The sequence below is a fragment of the Lygodium microphyllum genome, chromosome 6, assembly GCF_053477565.2.
Source record: "Lygodium microphyllum isolate KBCC chromosome 6, Lygodium_microphyllum_v1.1.10, whole genome shotgun sequence".
Taxonomy (NCBI): domain Eukaryota; kingdom Viridiplantae; phylum Streptophyta; class Polypodiopsida; order Schizaeales; family Lygodiaceae; genus Lygodium; species Lygodium microphyllum.
This window is the reverse complement of record NC_141140.1, coordinates 140179262-140196556: the sequence shown is the minus strand read 5'-3', so window position 1 is coordinate 140196556 and position 17295 is coordinate 140179262.

The window sequence follows — 17295 nt, the reverse complement described above, 5'->3', positions numbered from 1 at the left end:
AGAGAGAGAGAGAGAGAGAGAGAGAGAGAGAGAGAGAGAGAGAGAGAGAGAAGAAAACAAGCATGCAAGCTAACATTTAATGAAGGAACACACTTTATAGTTTTTTGAATCAAATACATAAGGACATGTGGTTTTGTACAAGATTCTTATCATGTAATGCAAACTCACATTTAATTAGGTAGCACACTTAATGGGTTTCAAATCAGATGCATAGGGACATATAGTCCTAATTGAAAAAGTGCAAATCCTAACCATAGTGCGCATAATGTGAAATAATGAATAGAGCTCATTCTTGTGTGTGCAATTTTACCTTCTTTTGCATCATCTACTTGCACCATTACTTGAGAATGAAGAAAAGAGAGAGTGTCTGTGTGAGTGTGAGCTTGAGTGAGGGAGTAGTGTGGGTGAGGCTCATCTTCATCTCTTCTTACCCTCTTGCTTCCATAACTTGAATGGTAAGGAATTGAGTGAGATGTGGTGTTGAGGGAGAGGGGGGCGTCATGAGGATGTGAAAATTTATTACTTTGCTTAGCATTTGATTGAAAGTTAATCAAATGTGCTAATATGGCTTACAGATGTGAGGTGCAAGTTAATTATTTCACAGTGTGGGACCCTTGAAGCTGAGATATTAGTTGGTGCCAAAGGTAAAAGTTGTAATAAGTTATGTTTACTAGATACTAGGTGGTAGATGGTGTCACATTTGGGCTGCTTAAACCAATTTTGGCCACTAATATCAGTGGTGGGTGACATAAAAAACTAGGCATTAATTAATTAATTAATGTTAGTCTAAGGTTAATAATTTCTCGAGGACACTAAGGACACAAATTAGATTAGATAATTTAATTATTGTCTAGTGATTTTTTACACTAAAATATTTGTTAAATTACTTTTTAAAATCAATATCCTAAGAATTAATTTAATAAGCTAGATAATGCTAGAAAATGATATTAGAAGGCTTTCACTTGGCAAAACTTTCCGATGCAAGTGGAAAAGACTTTTAAGGCTAGGAGAGAGAGAGAGAGAGGGTCATTCCAACCTTGTGCAAGCTCAGAGAGACAAAGAGAAGGTTGCCATAGCTACTACAACAATTGACATGTCATTTTCAACAAGAGACCCTCTAAGAGTTGATGACATACCTCAAAGGGACTATGGTAGTAGATGATAACAATTTGAGGGTTGTTTTAGCCAAACAACATCATATTACGCATTCCGACCATGGAGACATCTTTCATGGCTATCTACATGGGGTAGTGACTCATTTCTTCCCTTTTCTCACAATGGAAGTCTCAAATTTCTCTCTCTTTGACATTCTCTCTCATTCTATATCCATTTCTCAACTCTTCTCCAGTAGTTTTGAGCAGTTTGAGTTATTATTGGAGATATTGAAAGATCTCTGCTATAAACCCTAATTTATAGCAGAAAATAGGTTTAACAGCCACCTCAGGATGTTAAATGTCAACACATGAAATTAAATGATTTTAGGGAGATTGAAGAGTCTAGCCAACCAATGTCAATTTTGGTCTATATTTGTCTTACAAAGAGAAGGGTAAATGCAAAGTCCCTAAGCAAACTAAGAGAAATTGGTTTGAAGGCTTGCTAAGTCAGTTTTGATAGTAAAAGGCACTTGGATTAGTGAAGGCAATCAAAGAATCTCAGTTGACTCTATCCATTTGCAATAAAAGCTAAAGAAATACCATAATGAGTGCCAATTTTGGGGCCAATAGGCTACCCATTGTCCAAGACTAAAGTGGTAAAGTGTGCATTTCAATTTATGTGAGTTAGTTACTTGTTGTAATTAGTGTTAAATTGGGTTATTACCACCCTATATGAGGAGAAAGGTTGTTTTCATGGTTCCATTTTTGGGAAACTATCAAATCCCTTGACTTGTTGGGCCCGAGGCACCTAATTGAAGGCCTAAAGTTTTGCTCAAGTTCTACAATTGTGCTAAGTATTCATAGCAAGTATGTCACCTTACAATGAGATGGAATCAAATAGTGACGATGCATGTCATTCTAAAAAATGCACAAAATGAAGGGAAAAATGCAATGACTAATCTTGGAACAAGCTTAGATAATGGACAACAACGAAAAAATGTGGTTATTGACCAAGAGATGGGCCCTTCAAGACCACAAGATACTAATGAGGAGTAAGAAAATGAAGAATATGATGATCATGGCTAAATGCAACAAATGATATCTTTGTTCAATTGGCCAAAGATCCACAATTTGAGAGATTTTTGAATCCTTCCAAATAGGACAACAAGGGCAAGCAGAATATGTCATCTTCAAAGCTTTTGGGTAGCAAGAGGCTTCCAAAGGATAGCCACCATAGCCTAAAGATGCACCTAAGGTTGGGGATGAGCAAAAGAAAATAGAACCTATGGGATTGGATACCCAAATGCAAGGCCATCTTAGTAGTGTTAATCCAATGGATTTTGGATAGATGGGCATGCATACAATGATGGGGCAGCCAAGATACATTGGTGGTGGCATTATTCTCCTGCTATGTTGGATCAGGGACCGCATACTAGAATGTATGACACAACTCCTTATAGTATGCAACAACCAATGCATGGTGTGCAAGGCCCAATGTATTCAAGTATGACAGGTAATATGCATAAAATTATGTATGATAGCATTGATATTGTGCCTAGAGCACCAAGTGGCATGTTTGGTAATGCACCTACACCCCCGAATGTTTATGGAGATCAATTCTTGCAAAATGGATCAATGAGTCAATGAAAATAGCAGCTTAAGCCATTAGGTGCAAGCACAAGGATAGAAAGTTTTTATTATTGGACTCAAAACCAATCGATCTAGCCATGACTAGGTCAAATTGAGCTCCCCCCATAGAGGCCTTCAGGGGGTTGCACCTATAATAAATCATCTATATAACATGTGTTCAAAGGTTATTAAGAAATACCATTTTTTTACATGCTATAATATAAGGCCATAAAATGGCCCCTTTTACTTTCTAGAACTTTTCAAATTGTAATTAAAAAATCCATTTTGTAAATATAAACTTGTAAGTTTTACTATATAATATACCCTTTCTTTTAAAATCACATGGTATCTTATACATTCTATAAGGTGCAACACCCCCCCCCTCTCTCTCTAAGGTAGAGGCCTTCGAGGATCGATCCCATGTATGTGGCAAGATACATGGATGATTTGTTGCTAGGGGTGAATTAAAGAGATGTAACTCTATTGAGGCCCTATGACAATGAATGATGGTTCTTTTGGTTTTGGTAATGACACAATATAGCAAATGCATCCACAAATGCGTTTAGGGGGGTGCACATATTAAAAATCTTCTACATAACATGTATTCAAAGGTTATTAAGAAATACCATTTCTTTATATTCTATAAGGCCATAAAATGATCCCTTTTACTTTATTGAACTTACATAATTTTTAAAAGTGTAATTTAAAAATCCATTTAGTAAATATAAACTTGTAAGTTTTACTAAATAATATACCCTTTCTTTTGAACTCACATGGTATCTTACACATTCTATAAGGTGCACCCCTCCCCCCTAGGTAGAAGCCTTGGAGGACCAAGCCTATATATGTGGCAAAATACAGGGATGATTTGTGGCTAGGGGTGAACTAAAGAGATGTAACTCTATTGAGGGCCTATGACAATTGAGTGATGGTCATGGAAATGGTTCTTTTGGTTTTGGTCATTCTGTAAATATAGCAAATGCACCCACAGAGGCTTTTAAGGGATGCACCTATAAGAAATCATCTATATGACATGTGTTAAAAGGTTAATAATAAATACCATTTCTTTATATGCTATAAGTCCATAAAATGACCCATTTTACTTTGCTAAACTTATGGAATTTTTTCAAATTGTAATTAACAAATCCATTTTGTAAATATAAACTTGTAAGTTTTACTAAATAATATATAATTTCTTTTGAATTCACATGGTATCTTACACATTCTATAAGGTGCACCCCCCCCAGTAGAGGCCTTGGAGGACCCAGCCCATGTATATGGAAAAATACAGAGATGATTTGTAACTAAGGGTGAACTAAAGAGCTATAATTCTATTGAGGGCCCATGACAATGAGTGATGGTCCTGGAAATGATTCTTTTGGTTTTGGTCATGATGCAAATATAGAAAATTCACCCACAAAATCCTTCAAGGTGTGAATCTATAAGAAATCATTTATATAACATGTGTTTAAAGGTTATTAAGAAATACTCTTTCTTTACATGCTATAAGGCCATAAAGTGACCCTTTTTACTTTACTAAACTTAAGAACTTTTTTCAAATTGTAATTAAAATCCCATTTTATAAATATAAACTTGTATGTTTTACTAAATAATATTCTCTTTTCTTTGAACTCACATGGTATCTTACACATTCTATAAGATGCACCCCCCAGGTAGAGACCTTGGAGGACCGAGCCCATGTATGTGGCAAAATATAGGGATGATTTGTGGTGGCTGGGGGGGTGAACTAAAGAACTGTAACTCTATTGAGGGCCTATGACAATGAATGATGGTCATGGAAATGGTTCTTTTGGTTTTGGTCACTCATCATGATGCAAATGATGAGGGTGGAAAAGGGGTGAAGTTTGAGTCCTTCAGTGGTATACAAGGTAAGATAAAAGCCTTGACTTTTATTCAATAATTTGATGCATCCTATTTGGGGGGGAACTTCACTAAATTCTCTAAGATTTGAAAGGCAGAAACTTTCTTGAAGTGGAATGCATTGCAATGGTGGTCCACACTCTTAATGTAACGTGCGGCACTATCAACATGGATACAATTCAAAAAAATGTTTTCCTTAAATTGGTTGACTCGTACATTTGAGGTGAACATCATGATAGCTTGGAACAAACTTGATATAAGGTAATGTTAGAATGTGGAATAGTATAATAAGAAGTTTTACAATGACTTCTTGCCAATAACTTCTTATTATTTGATTCCTCTTCATGAGCAAGTGGAAAAGTATGTCCATGTGTGGCCTAAGAAAATCATGGATTTTTGCATCAAATCCATTGTGTCTAGCATGTCTCATCTCTAGAGACTGCAACTACATCTGATGCATTGCTATATGGAAAAGATTGAAGCTTCCAAGAAAGTAGGGAAAAGCCAAATAAGAAGTTGTCAAAGGTTGAGAAAAGGGAAAGATCTAAAAATAATCTTGAAAAGAGGTCAAAATAATAAGGGCTGAAAATCAGTTACACAATGTAGGGAATTAGGGGCTCCAAATAAATACTTTGTTTGTGAACATGAGAATCACATGGCTAAGGACTGTCCCAATAGACAAGAAGCTAGAAAATCAAAAAATCAGGGAGATCCCAAGGGTAAGAAGCCAAAAACATCAATTGGGTTGATATTGATGAATGTTCTAAGTGATCAACCCAATGATGATTCTACTATGTTATGCATAGCATGGGACAAAATCAAAGAGTAGTATGCCTTGATTTTCTTTGATAATGGAGCACAAGCCAATTTTATCTCTAGTATAGACATGGTATCCCATCTAGGCATTAGAGAGGATGAGATGAGACCCATGGAGAAGTTGGTATGACATGCAAGGGCCATGTAGAGAAACCTATCATATTGCCCTTGGAAAGCTCATTTTTGCACATTCAAGGATATGTGGACAGTGAAGAGTTGTTTATTGTTCCACTTGAGGGTTGTGATGTCTTGCTTGGTATGCCTTGGTACCATTGTATACATGCAGTGATTGGTTCACATGGTAAAGTGATCACTATCCCTCTTGTGCAAATTGTAAAATCTAGATGGGCATAGGTGAAAGGATAAGGCAAATAGAAGGGAATAGGAAAAGAGGACCTTGGCAAGACACCTAGTCATGTAAAAAAGGGGATGGGTGCCCAAAGGATTTAGGGCTTGTATATAAACTCAGAAAGTGAATGAGAATATCATTCTTGGTGTGTGGAAAAAGTAGTTCTCTTCTTCTTTTCTTGTCTTACTCTTGCTTGTGCTTGTGCTTGTGCTTGTGCTTGAGAGAGGGAGTGTGAGAGTGTGAGGGTGAGGGACCGTGGTGAGAGTGAAGCTCTCCATCTTCTCCTCTCTTCTTCTCTTCTCTTCTCTTCTCTTGTCTCGCGTATGCGGCTATGGTGGATGGAGCTTGAAGGTAGAGGGTTGAGCTTGCTTGAGCTCGCATCATGGATCGTGGATCTACCTAAGTGCTTGAGGGAGGAGGCTACTAATTCGGGCATCAAGGTAAGCTCACTACACTCATAGGATCGGAAGCACGTTGGCTAGGTGAGAGAACCATTAGAGCTCGCTTTGAAATGCTTGAAACAATAAGCAGTCCATGGGTCTTGGTGGAGTGTGAGCTCCTACTCCATTTTGGTTTAGTTGACTTGGGACAACAGATTCAAGATTCAACACTTGCGCTCTTCAAATCGAGTGTTGAAGTAGGGTTTCATCCCCGAACCGGTGCTTGATATAGGTAGGAGATTTGGGAGTTCAATCGTCAAAGCAAGTAAGTATTTTGAGTTTTAATGATTAGGCAAATAGGATAAATAATTTTAGTACTACTTGAGCTTTGATTTTTGTTGCATTTAGAGTAGGATAGGACCAATAAATTGAAGCGAATTGCTTTAGGGTTGCTACTATAAACAAGCCCAAAATAGGGAAAAAACAAGGAAAAAAAGGGGTTGAAATCCATTGACAAGTCAAGAGTACGAATGGGGCAACACTTGAGCCCTAGAATGAGGGTTTGAAACCCAAGGAAGAGGGGGTGAAGGCTTAGTTTCAGTCTCAATAGTGTGAGTGAGAGAGAGAGAGAGCTTGAGAGAGAAGAGAGAGTCGACCGTTGCATACAGGTGTTTTTCAGTTGCATTAGGTATATACAAACCCTACCCCTTGTTTATTCTTGCATTCTGGAAGTTTGTCTAGCCTTGCATGCCCAAAATTGTCACCATTTGATTTGGTTTTCATCTTGTTTGGAACCATGACCATCAAAATAAGACGTGAATAACATAGTTCTATTCCTAGAATCAGACTCGAATGTCCAATTTTGCATAATCGGATGGTCTAATTTTGGAAATCAGACCACTGAACACTAGCGTTTACATGTTCGATTTAGATAATTGGACCATCAGAAAATTGGACCATTGGACAATTGAAAGACGACCGGGAATCGAAAAATCGGACTGACCCACATTCAGACACTTGATCAATCAGATTTACTCGTTCGATTTAGATAATCGGACCAATGCACAATTGAACAACAATTGGGAATCAGACACAATTGGATCGTGACCCACATTCAGAAACTTGAGCAATCAGATTTCGACATTCATAATTGGACACATCGGGATCGGACCACCCATAATCGACCCACTCGGATCATCGTCTGAGTGGGCCAATCAAACCAATGATAGTTTGATTTTGATAATCAGAAGCTTGTAAATTAGACACATCTAGGCTAGATAGAGCACCTCTCACAGTAGGGAAACCTTCTAACAGCCTTCCAGATGCATTGAACAACTTGTAGAGCCTCCTGATCCCACAACAAGTGCAACTTGATGACCTAAAAGCGATAGCTAGTGAACTTGTTAGCTATTTGTCCATTTAGAGCCCTAAATTGACCCACTGACCTTGATATTACACCACTGTGACCACCAAGCTAAGAGATAGAGTAGAGGTCCTAGTGAACCCATAAGAGCAACCACATCAATTGTTCTTAGAGCCATATTTGGCCAAAAATGGAATGAGGGGAGAGTGAGAACTGGTTTCATCATCTTGCATTCACACCCCACATTGTTTGTCACTTGAAGTGCACTTGAAAGCTGAAAGCCTATTTTTGCACCGCGCACAAAAAGATCACCACGTATACATTGGGTGAATGTAAGTTGAAGGCTATTAGTAATAAGAAGGAACATACTCAGACATGACAAGGGGAACGAACCCACTAATAGGAGACAATCCTCAGACTTAGACATATGATCGAGAACCCCCGCTAGGACCAAGAGAGAGCCAACATAGAACGCTCTCGTGATGCTATGTGGACACAGTGTGAAAAAGCATGGAATGCATCATCATCCGACTTCTTATTGATCAAGAGAGTCAATGTGATTTGAGTCATTAGTATTAGTGTGAGTTGCATGGATTATCCAAAAATACTAGATTTTTGGATAATTTTAGTCTATTTTTAATACTATTTATTGTAAAAATCCAAAAAATTTAGAAAAGCTTCCAAATTAGGATGGCATGCAAAAAGCAAGTGGCTTTTTTAGCCAATTATGGAATTTTCATAAAAAGGACAGATTGACGAAATTGCACACATCGCGATCGCTGTAAACATGATGAAAACTGCACTTTGAACTGAAAGAAGAAGGAGTGAGATCTAGGAGATCTGTGAGGAAGTGTCCTGGGGTTTTACCCCCCTTTTGGAGCCAATAGAGCTATCAGATTTGGGTTCCGAGCAGTAGAGAAGGAGCTGTAATTTTAATGCACGTTTTGTTCTACTTGTTAGAATATCAAGCTCCCATTACTCTCCTGTCAGTATGTATGACCGACATTAGCTGTGTCTAGCTGTATCAGCAAGTGTGGGACATTAAATAAGTTTGTGGTCTTAGACCTAGTGTGAATGGTCCTACGGACCTTCGTACTATTGTATACACTTATGTTATGCTAGTAGTCTATGAAATAATAGAAGATCAATGAACGACCTGAAGGAAAGATTGCTGCTCCATTACATTGTCTCTCTCCCTCTGTCTTCTAACATGGTATCAGAGCACCCATAACTGGGCTCTATGGAGTGTGTGCAGGAAGAAGATCTGAAGATTGACCTGCCAAGGTTGAAAAGAGAAGAAGGGTTGTCTGCATTGTCTTTCTGAAGGTATGCGTTGGTTTATTAGGTCTCCATTTGGCTCAAGTCTTCGTTGAGGATTGTCTGGCTCTTATCTAGAGCATTTGGAGGTGCCATTGATCACATTAGAGAGGGCATTAATCAGTATGAAGATCAAATGCTATTGTTGTATACTCCTGGGTAGTCTGTGTGATTGCGCCAGCTGACATAATGAATCCCCATGGCTTCTTGTGAAGGCAATGATTAGTACTTAAGTCATCTACAACTTGGTTGCACTCTTTGGAGGGCACTTTATCACCCTGGCATGTTGGTACATGAGCATGAGCTCATCTAGGAGTTCTGAAAACAAATTACAAACCTAGAACAGAAGCCTAAACTATTGTATATAGAGTATACATAGCATATGCAACACATTGGCAAGAGCTTTGAGCTCCTTGGTATGCTCAAAAGGACCTATTGGAGCACATACATGCTATGTAAACATATGTATTGGATATTATGCTTGAAAACTGAAGGTTGTTTACAAAAATACTCAAATTTGGGAGTATTTACTTGGCTGGAAACTGTCATTGAACAGGGCATCATACACTAGAGTCCTCCTGAAGATTTGAAGCCATTTGATGAGCATTTTGAGCTCTATTGAAGTGAGGGTTCATTCAGGAAGCATATGTACTGAGGTTGATGCATTTGGGTTGCATTTTACTGATAAAATATTCAGATCTGAAATTTTATGATAGGCTGAAAACTGTCATCATCATATACTCATTGCTTTGAAGAAGTACATGCCTTTTGTTACCCACAGGGAGTTGTATGGTACGGGATATGACTATCGAATGCTATGAGCATTGAAGGCTCTTAAAAACTGAAATCTGAATCTAGAAACAAATGTATTCACAGGGTATTGGCTGGTCATAAACAGTGAATGCATTATATGACATTGCCTCTTACAGATAGAGTGTCTACGGATGCTTGTTTGGTCATGTATTGATCTGTACACATTGTGGCATATGTATGAAGTGGCTTGAGGATCTCTTGGGCTGAAATACATCTTGGTTTGACAGTTTATTGGCTGCATACAATCTATGAGTAGATTTATGTCACTTGTACTTGCTGGATATGCACTGTTTTGTGCCCATATGACTGTCTAGTTGCCTACATATACTGGCAAATATCTGGGAAAGTTTGGAGCATTTATGATAAGTTTTAAAGTGGTTTTTGATAGTAAAATCACTGCTGGTTACTGAAAAATTGCAGGTTTCAGACTGCGTATTCTCTTCACTGCAGTAAACTTGTATGACACAGGGTTACAGTACCTGCAAAGTCTATGTACTGATTGATGTACCTACGGGTTATACCACATGTTTGTGGATGTTTTTGAGGTTGTAAAGGGCTGAAATTCCCTAGTTTTTTGCAGAGAATAGCTACAGAAAACTATCATAAACAGTCAAGGACTGAAGTTGGTCAGAGTGACTTGTTGGCTTGTAGGAAGTCATGCAGTGACTAGATACTATCTGGTACAATATGGCTAATGCAGAAAGGACTGACAACATAACCCAGATAGTGGGGGAAAAGCTTGACAGTAACAATTATGCCATATGGAAGTTCCGCATGGAGAACTTCTTAATAGGGAAAGGCTACTGGGAGTTGGTGACTGGAGCAGAAGGTGAACCTGAGCTCCCAGATAGACCTACGACTGATCAGAGACGATTACACCGAGCTTGGACAGAAAGAGCTTGTAGGGTGCTGCACTGGCTGTCTCTATGTATATTAGATGCCATGGTAATGCAAAATTGCAGCTCTCCTACGAATGCATGGGACATATTGGTCAAGTACTATGGCACAACCACAAGTCCCAAAAAGATACATTTGAAGCAAAAGTTCAACAACATGGAGAGAAAGAGCAGATCTATACAGGATTATGTCACGGAGGTTAAGACCATTGCGGATCAGCTAGCATCTGTTGGTTCACAGGTTGAAGATGAAGACATGGTTGTTGTGAATTTGAATGGCTTGGGGCCTGAGTATAAGTCTTTTGATTTCAATGAGCTGGTTGCATTGCTTATCCATGAAGAGGTTAAGCTTGGTTTGGCTACAGGATCTAGCAGTTCTAAAAACAAGGATGCAGTTTTCTATTCTAATTAGTGCAGCCGTGGCAACCGTGGTAGAGGCTATGGATCTGGTAGAGGAGGCCAGCAGAATGCATCCTATGGCAATAACAACCAGCAAGTATCAAACACAAGAGGTGGTGGAAACTTTAGAGGCAGGGGGAGATCTAGCCCTAGAGGTAGAGGCTCCTGGCAATAGCAGTGTCCATCTGACAATCCGAATAAGGATAAGGATTGTCATTACTGCATGAACTATGGTCATATTGCCAAGGACTGCTGGAAGAAGCAGGACAATTAGAAAGGCAAACAACATGGACACTTTGCTACGCTTAGTCAGGTAGATGATACTTTAGGAGATAGATTGTTTGCCATGCAGTATGTAAAAGACATGGCTGCTGAAAAATCCACTGATAATGCAGTTTGGTATATTGATTAAGGGGCATCGAACCACATGACCCCTCATGGTGATTGGTTCACTGATATGGTGGCTGAAAAACATGGCTATGTCTGTACAGGTGATGACACGCAGCATAGCATTGAACATAAAGGCAAAGTGCCTCTTGTGGTTCATGATGGTAGAAAGAAAAATTTGCATGATGTACTGCATGTTCCATTGATTACAAAGAATTTACTGTCTGTCGATCAGATGAAAGGAGCAGAACTTGCAGGTTAGATTCAATAAGCATGGCTGCTTTATTGAAGAGTTTGGAAATGGATGCAAGTTGATAGCTCGCGGTCACAGAAATGGCAGAATGTTTACTCTTGATGCTACTTTGCCAAGAGCTAAATTCAGCTATGTTTGCCCATGGTTCTGGCACTATCAGAGATTTGGAAATTTGGCACAAGAGAGTGGGGCATGTAAATTTGCAAAGGTTGCAAATTATGCAGTAAAAATAGCTTGTTACAGGTTTACCCAAGTTTCAATATTCAGATATTGGTCATGTTTGCGATGCTTGCCAGTTTGGTAAGCAATCTAGGTTGCCATTTGTCAGGTATGTAAGGCAGAGTACACGTCCGTTGTAGTTAGTGCACTCTGATGTTTGGGGGTCAACCCATAATGCATCTATGGGAGGCTCTAGACACTATGTGACATTCATTGATGACTTCAGTCGCTATACTTGGGTCTATATTCTGAAGAAAAAGGATGAGGTGTTTGCTATTTTTCAGTAGTTTAAAAAGTAGGTTGAAAAGGAATTTAAGTGCTATATCTCTTTCTTGAGATTAGATAGCGGTGGGGAGTATGTGTCAAATGAGTTTGTCAATTTTCTGACTGAAAATGGCATATGCAGGCAGCTTACCTGTGGCTACACTCCTCAGTAGAATGGGGTAGCTGAAAGAAAGAACACGGTCTTGATGGAAGCTGCTTGTGCCATGATGAATGAGAAGAAGATGCCGCTCTATTATTGGGCTGAGGCTATTATGACAGCCATGTATATCTTGAATCTGACTCCCACTATAGGTATTCATGAGATGACACCGTTTGAGAAGCTGTATGGCTATAAGCCGGATGTAAGTCACATGAAAGTCTTTGGCTATCTTGCCTATGTGCACATTCCAGATGAGAAAAAGAAGAATTTGGATCCAAAAGCGCATAAATGTGTTTTCATTGGATATTCGTAGGAGAAGAAGGCATACAAATGCTATGATTCCTCTACAAGGGAGACTTTGGTGAGCAGGGATGTTATTTTTGATGAGATGGGTTGTTGGTATGTATCAGCGGCTACAGTGCCATCGGATATGCCTTCCACTCATGTATCTACAGTTGATTTGCAGCTAAGCACTGCTATGACAGGACCTAGTAGTCAGACAGTATCCCCATGGACAGGGAGATTGAGGAGCTCACCGTCCACTGACACCAGTATGTCAGTGAGGGGGAGATATGATGTCTTGGACAGTAAAGGAAAAGAGAAAGTTACTGAGGATGCATTTGGTATGATGACACCTGGTAGAATGACTTCTGGCTACTATGAGTCTGTTGACGCTTTACACAGTGAACTTGGTATTCCGACTGTCTATACGCCCGGCATAACAGGTATATTCCATTTCATGAGAGAGGGGAATCGAGCAGTGCACCACAGCCTAGACGCTCACAGAGGGTCAAATATCCTGTTGACAGGTTAACGTACAGTGGCTACTTTGCAAAGCATTATGCTTACATGACAAAAGTGATGGAGATCAAAGAACCAGGTACATATGCTGAAGCAGTGAAAGATGAGAATTGGTGTGCAGCTATGGATGAAGAAATGAATGCCTTGGCTGAAAATAAGACATGGGAACTTGTGCCACTACTTGAAGGGAAAAACATCATTGGCTGCAAATGGGCCTACAAAATCAAATGCAAGTCAAATGGCAGTGTGGAAAGGTACAAAGCCAGGCTAGTTGTTGCTAAGGGGTATGCCCAATAGTATGGACTTGATTATGAGGAAACATTTAGCCATGTTGCCAAAATGGCAACCATACGTACTGTGATTGCTTTGGCTGCTGCTAGAGGATGGAAATTACAGTAAATGGACATTAAGAATGCCACATGTATCTATTTGGCATGCCCGTTTGGGCCATATGTCTTTGAAGGGAATGAAAATGCTTTCTGGTTTGTAGTACTTACCGCCCCTTGATTATGCATGTTTTAATTCATGTGAGCATTGTCTTTATGGCAAGCAGACTAGGTCTACGCACATAAGAAGTCTGGTAGGCCACGCATGAGTAAGCCCTTGGCATTGGTATATTCTGATGTCTGTGGGCCCATGCCTTGTCAGTCTATGGGTGGTGCAAAGTATTTTGTTACGTTCATAGATGATTTTTCACGAAAATTTTGGGCTTATCCCATTAAGCTGAAATCCAATGTCTTGGTTGTGTTTCAGAGATGGCTTGCATTGGTTGAGAACCAGTCTGGGTATAGGCTTAAATGCCTAAGGGCAGATAATGGGGGTGAGTATGTCTCACGTGATTTTGAGTAATTATGTGATGAGAGGGGTATTAAGCGTCAGTTGACCGCCCCCTACACCCCCCCTAGAATGGTTTGATTGAGCGGATGAATAGAACCATCCAGGAGCATGTATGTAGTATGCTTAGCCATGCACGCCTACCACAGAGCTTTTGGGTTGAGGCAATTAGTACAACTGTGCATGTCATAAACAAATCACCCTCTAGTGGTTTGGATTTCTAGGTTGCAGAGGAGGTATGGACTGGAAAACCTCCCTCTTATGCGCATCTCCGTGTCTTTGGATGTGAGGCATTTTGCCATGTGCCTAGGGACAAGAGAAGTAAGCTACATCCTAAGAGTGTCAAATGCATTTTCCTTGGTTACGGGGATGCATGCGAGATGGGTTATTGTCTCTGGGATCCACAGGCGCAGAAAGTCATCCGCAGTCATGATGTAGTCTTCCATGAAGACAAGATGCATCGGCAGCCTAAGAGAGTTATTGAGATCCACAGGGTCATATTTCAGGAGGAGCCGAGAGCTCCCGCACAGCCAATTGGATAGCCTACAACTACAACAGATGCTCATGGTTAAGGTGTTGGATAGGCAACTGGGCAGGTAGCAGAGCCTGCCGTGAGACGGTCTACTAGAGACAAACATCCACCTAATAGATTTCAGCCCTCGATGCATTATGTCTTGGTTACAGATGTAGGAGAGCCTTTCACTTATAATGAGGCTATGCGCAGGGGTGACAGTCACTCTTGGGAGAGGGCTATGCAGTCTGAGATAGACTCCTTGCATAATAATGACACTTGGGATTTGGTTTCCTTGCCTACATGCAAGAAGGATTTGCCATGCAAGTGGGTGTACAAGCTGAAAAGTACCCCTGGACACCCCAAGCCGGCATACAAGGCTAGATTGGTAGCAAGCAAGAGCATGGTGTGGAATTTGATGAGGCCTTTTCTTCTATGGTTAAGATGACTACCCTACGCTTAGTCTTGGCTTTGGTTGCTCAGCTTGACTTGGATTTATACTAGATGGATGTCAAGACGGCTTTCTTACATGGAGACTTGCATGATGAGATTTATATGGAGCAGCCTAAGGGCTTTGCAGAACCTGGCAGGGAGCACCTAGTGTGCAAATTGAAGAAAAGTCTTTATGGCTTGAAACAGGCACCTAGGGAGTGGTATCATAAGTTTGATGCCTTATGCAGTCATAGGGCTACAGCAGGAGTGCTATGGATCCGTGTCTTTACATGAAGAAATCCTGTGATGGTTCTTTATTGATTTTGGTACTCTATGTGGATGATATGCTGATAGTAGGGAAAGCTCATGATGAGCTAGATGCTCTTAAGGCTCAACTCAAGAAGATCTTTGAGATGAAAGATCTGGGACATGCTGCTCACATACTTGGTATGCACATTAGACACAACATGCATTAGGGACTCCTCTACTTGTCACAGAGGGAGTACATTCATAAAGTCCTTGAGCGCTTCTGCATGTAGGACATAAAGCCTATTGGCTATCCATTGCCTTCTTATGTGAAGGTATCACAGGCTGATTGTCCGCAGATAGATGAGAAGAGGGCCGAGATGGCCAAGATTCCCTATGCCTCCGCAGTGGATAGTCTTATGTATGCCATGATAGCCACTCGTCTAAATATTGCTTCTGTAGTTGGTGTTGTGGCATGCTATATGGCTACACTTGGTAAGAAGCATTGGGATGCCGTGAAAGGTATCACGAGGTACCTGAAAGGCACTGCAAATATGTGCATATGCTATGGCAGCCAGGATATAGGAGTCGTGGGGTACACTTACTCTGATTATGCAGGACATGCAGATAGTAGGAAGTCCACTTCCGGCTATGTATTCACCTATGCTGGAGATGCTGTTTCTTGGATGTCCAGGGTGCAGAAATGCATATCCCTTTCTACTACAGAGGCTGAGTATGTTGCAGCCACTAAGGCTTGCAAGGAGGCCATTTGGTTGGGTCGTTTGGTTGCTGACCTTAGTATTGATGCTATCCCTACACTGCATTCAGATTCTATGAGTGCTATTCAGTTAGCCAAGAATCTGAGCCAAGAATCCGGTCTTCCATGCGAAGATAAAACACATTGAGGTGAGGTATCACTTCATACATGGGGTCGTTAAGGACAAGTCTGTTGACCTTGTCAAGATCTCAAACTGACCAGAATCCTATAGATCTGCTCACGAAAAGCCTCTATACGAAGCACTTTGCCTTCCTCAAGAGGTTGATGGGCTTGGGATGAGATGACATCTTTCCTCATCCTGTTGTACATGTGTACACGTTGTACTGTCTTTTTCTTTTTTATTTTCACTCCTCACTAGGGCAGATTTGCCTTTAAGTGGGAGGTTGTTGAGGGTAAAGGCGCCTCTGCCTAGCTGCCTATGTATTACTACACTGACAGTCACTGCCACTGCACATTGCAAGTGGTGGCTGCCCATCACTATCACTTTATTCTTTATTCTTTTAGTGACAATTTGAATAAAGGAAGGTCTAGTCACACATTGTGACTGTTGGAGTTCCCATTTCTTGTCTCTCTCTTTCTTGCTCTTGCTCTCCTGCCATAGCTCTCGAGTGCAAGCTTCAATCCTTCTCACCTTTCACTATTATCCTCTTAAAAGGCATACCCTTCTTCTACAAAGCAGGTAGTGGAGATGCAATTTTAGCAAAATTATGTTAGATACTAAGAAGCATAGATCCAAAGAGTTACGGATCTCATATACATTCCTCAAAGGTGGCCATGAACATATTATCTCAACCTTTCCAGGGTCTATATGAATACCTTTAGCCGACAATTTGTGCCCGAAAAAGTTTATCTCATGCAAGAAAAATTCACTCTTATTGTCATTAATAACTAGTCTATGCTTATGCATCTCATTCAGCACAATGTCCAAATGCTCTCTATGCTTTACTTCATTCTTTGACTAGACAATCATGTCATCAAAGAATGTGCCAATAAATCCCCTATGTGGCATGAAGATGTGATTCTTCATGTGATTAAAAGTGACAGGAGCATTTATAAGTCCAAAAATCATGGCAAGAAACTTATACAACCCAAAAGATGACTTGAAAGCTATTTTAGGCACATCCTCTAGTCTAATGTATATCTAATGATATACACTTTTCAAATCTATAGGGCTAAATATGGTTGTCCCCTACAATTTATCCATAACATCATCAATCTAAGGGACAAAAAAATATTCTTTATTGTGATTTTATTCAAAGCATGATAGTCAATGCACATATACCCCATGAACTATCATTTTCTTGCACCAAAAGAATTGGAGAATAAAAGGAAGATGAGCTGGGCTAAATCATCCATTTTTCTAATAGCTCATTCACATGACTCATTATCTCCTCCTATTGGGCTACACACCTGGCTCATTATCTCCTTCTATTGGGTTGCATTTACCATGTAGGGTGGCTTATTAGGTGGGTT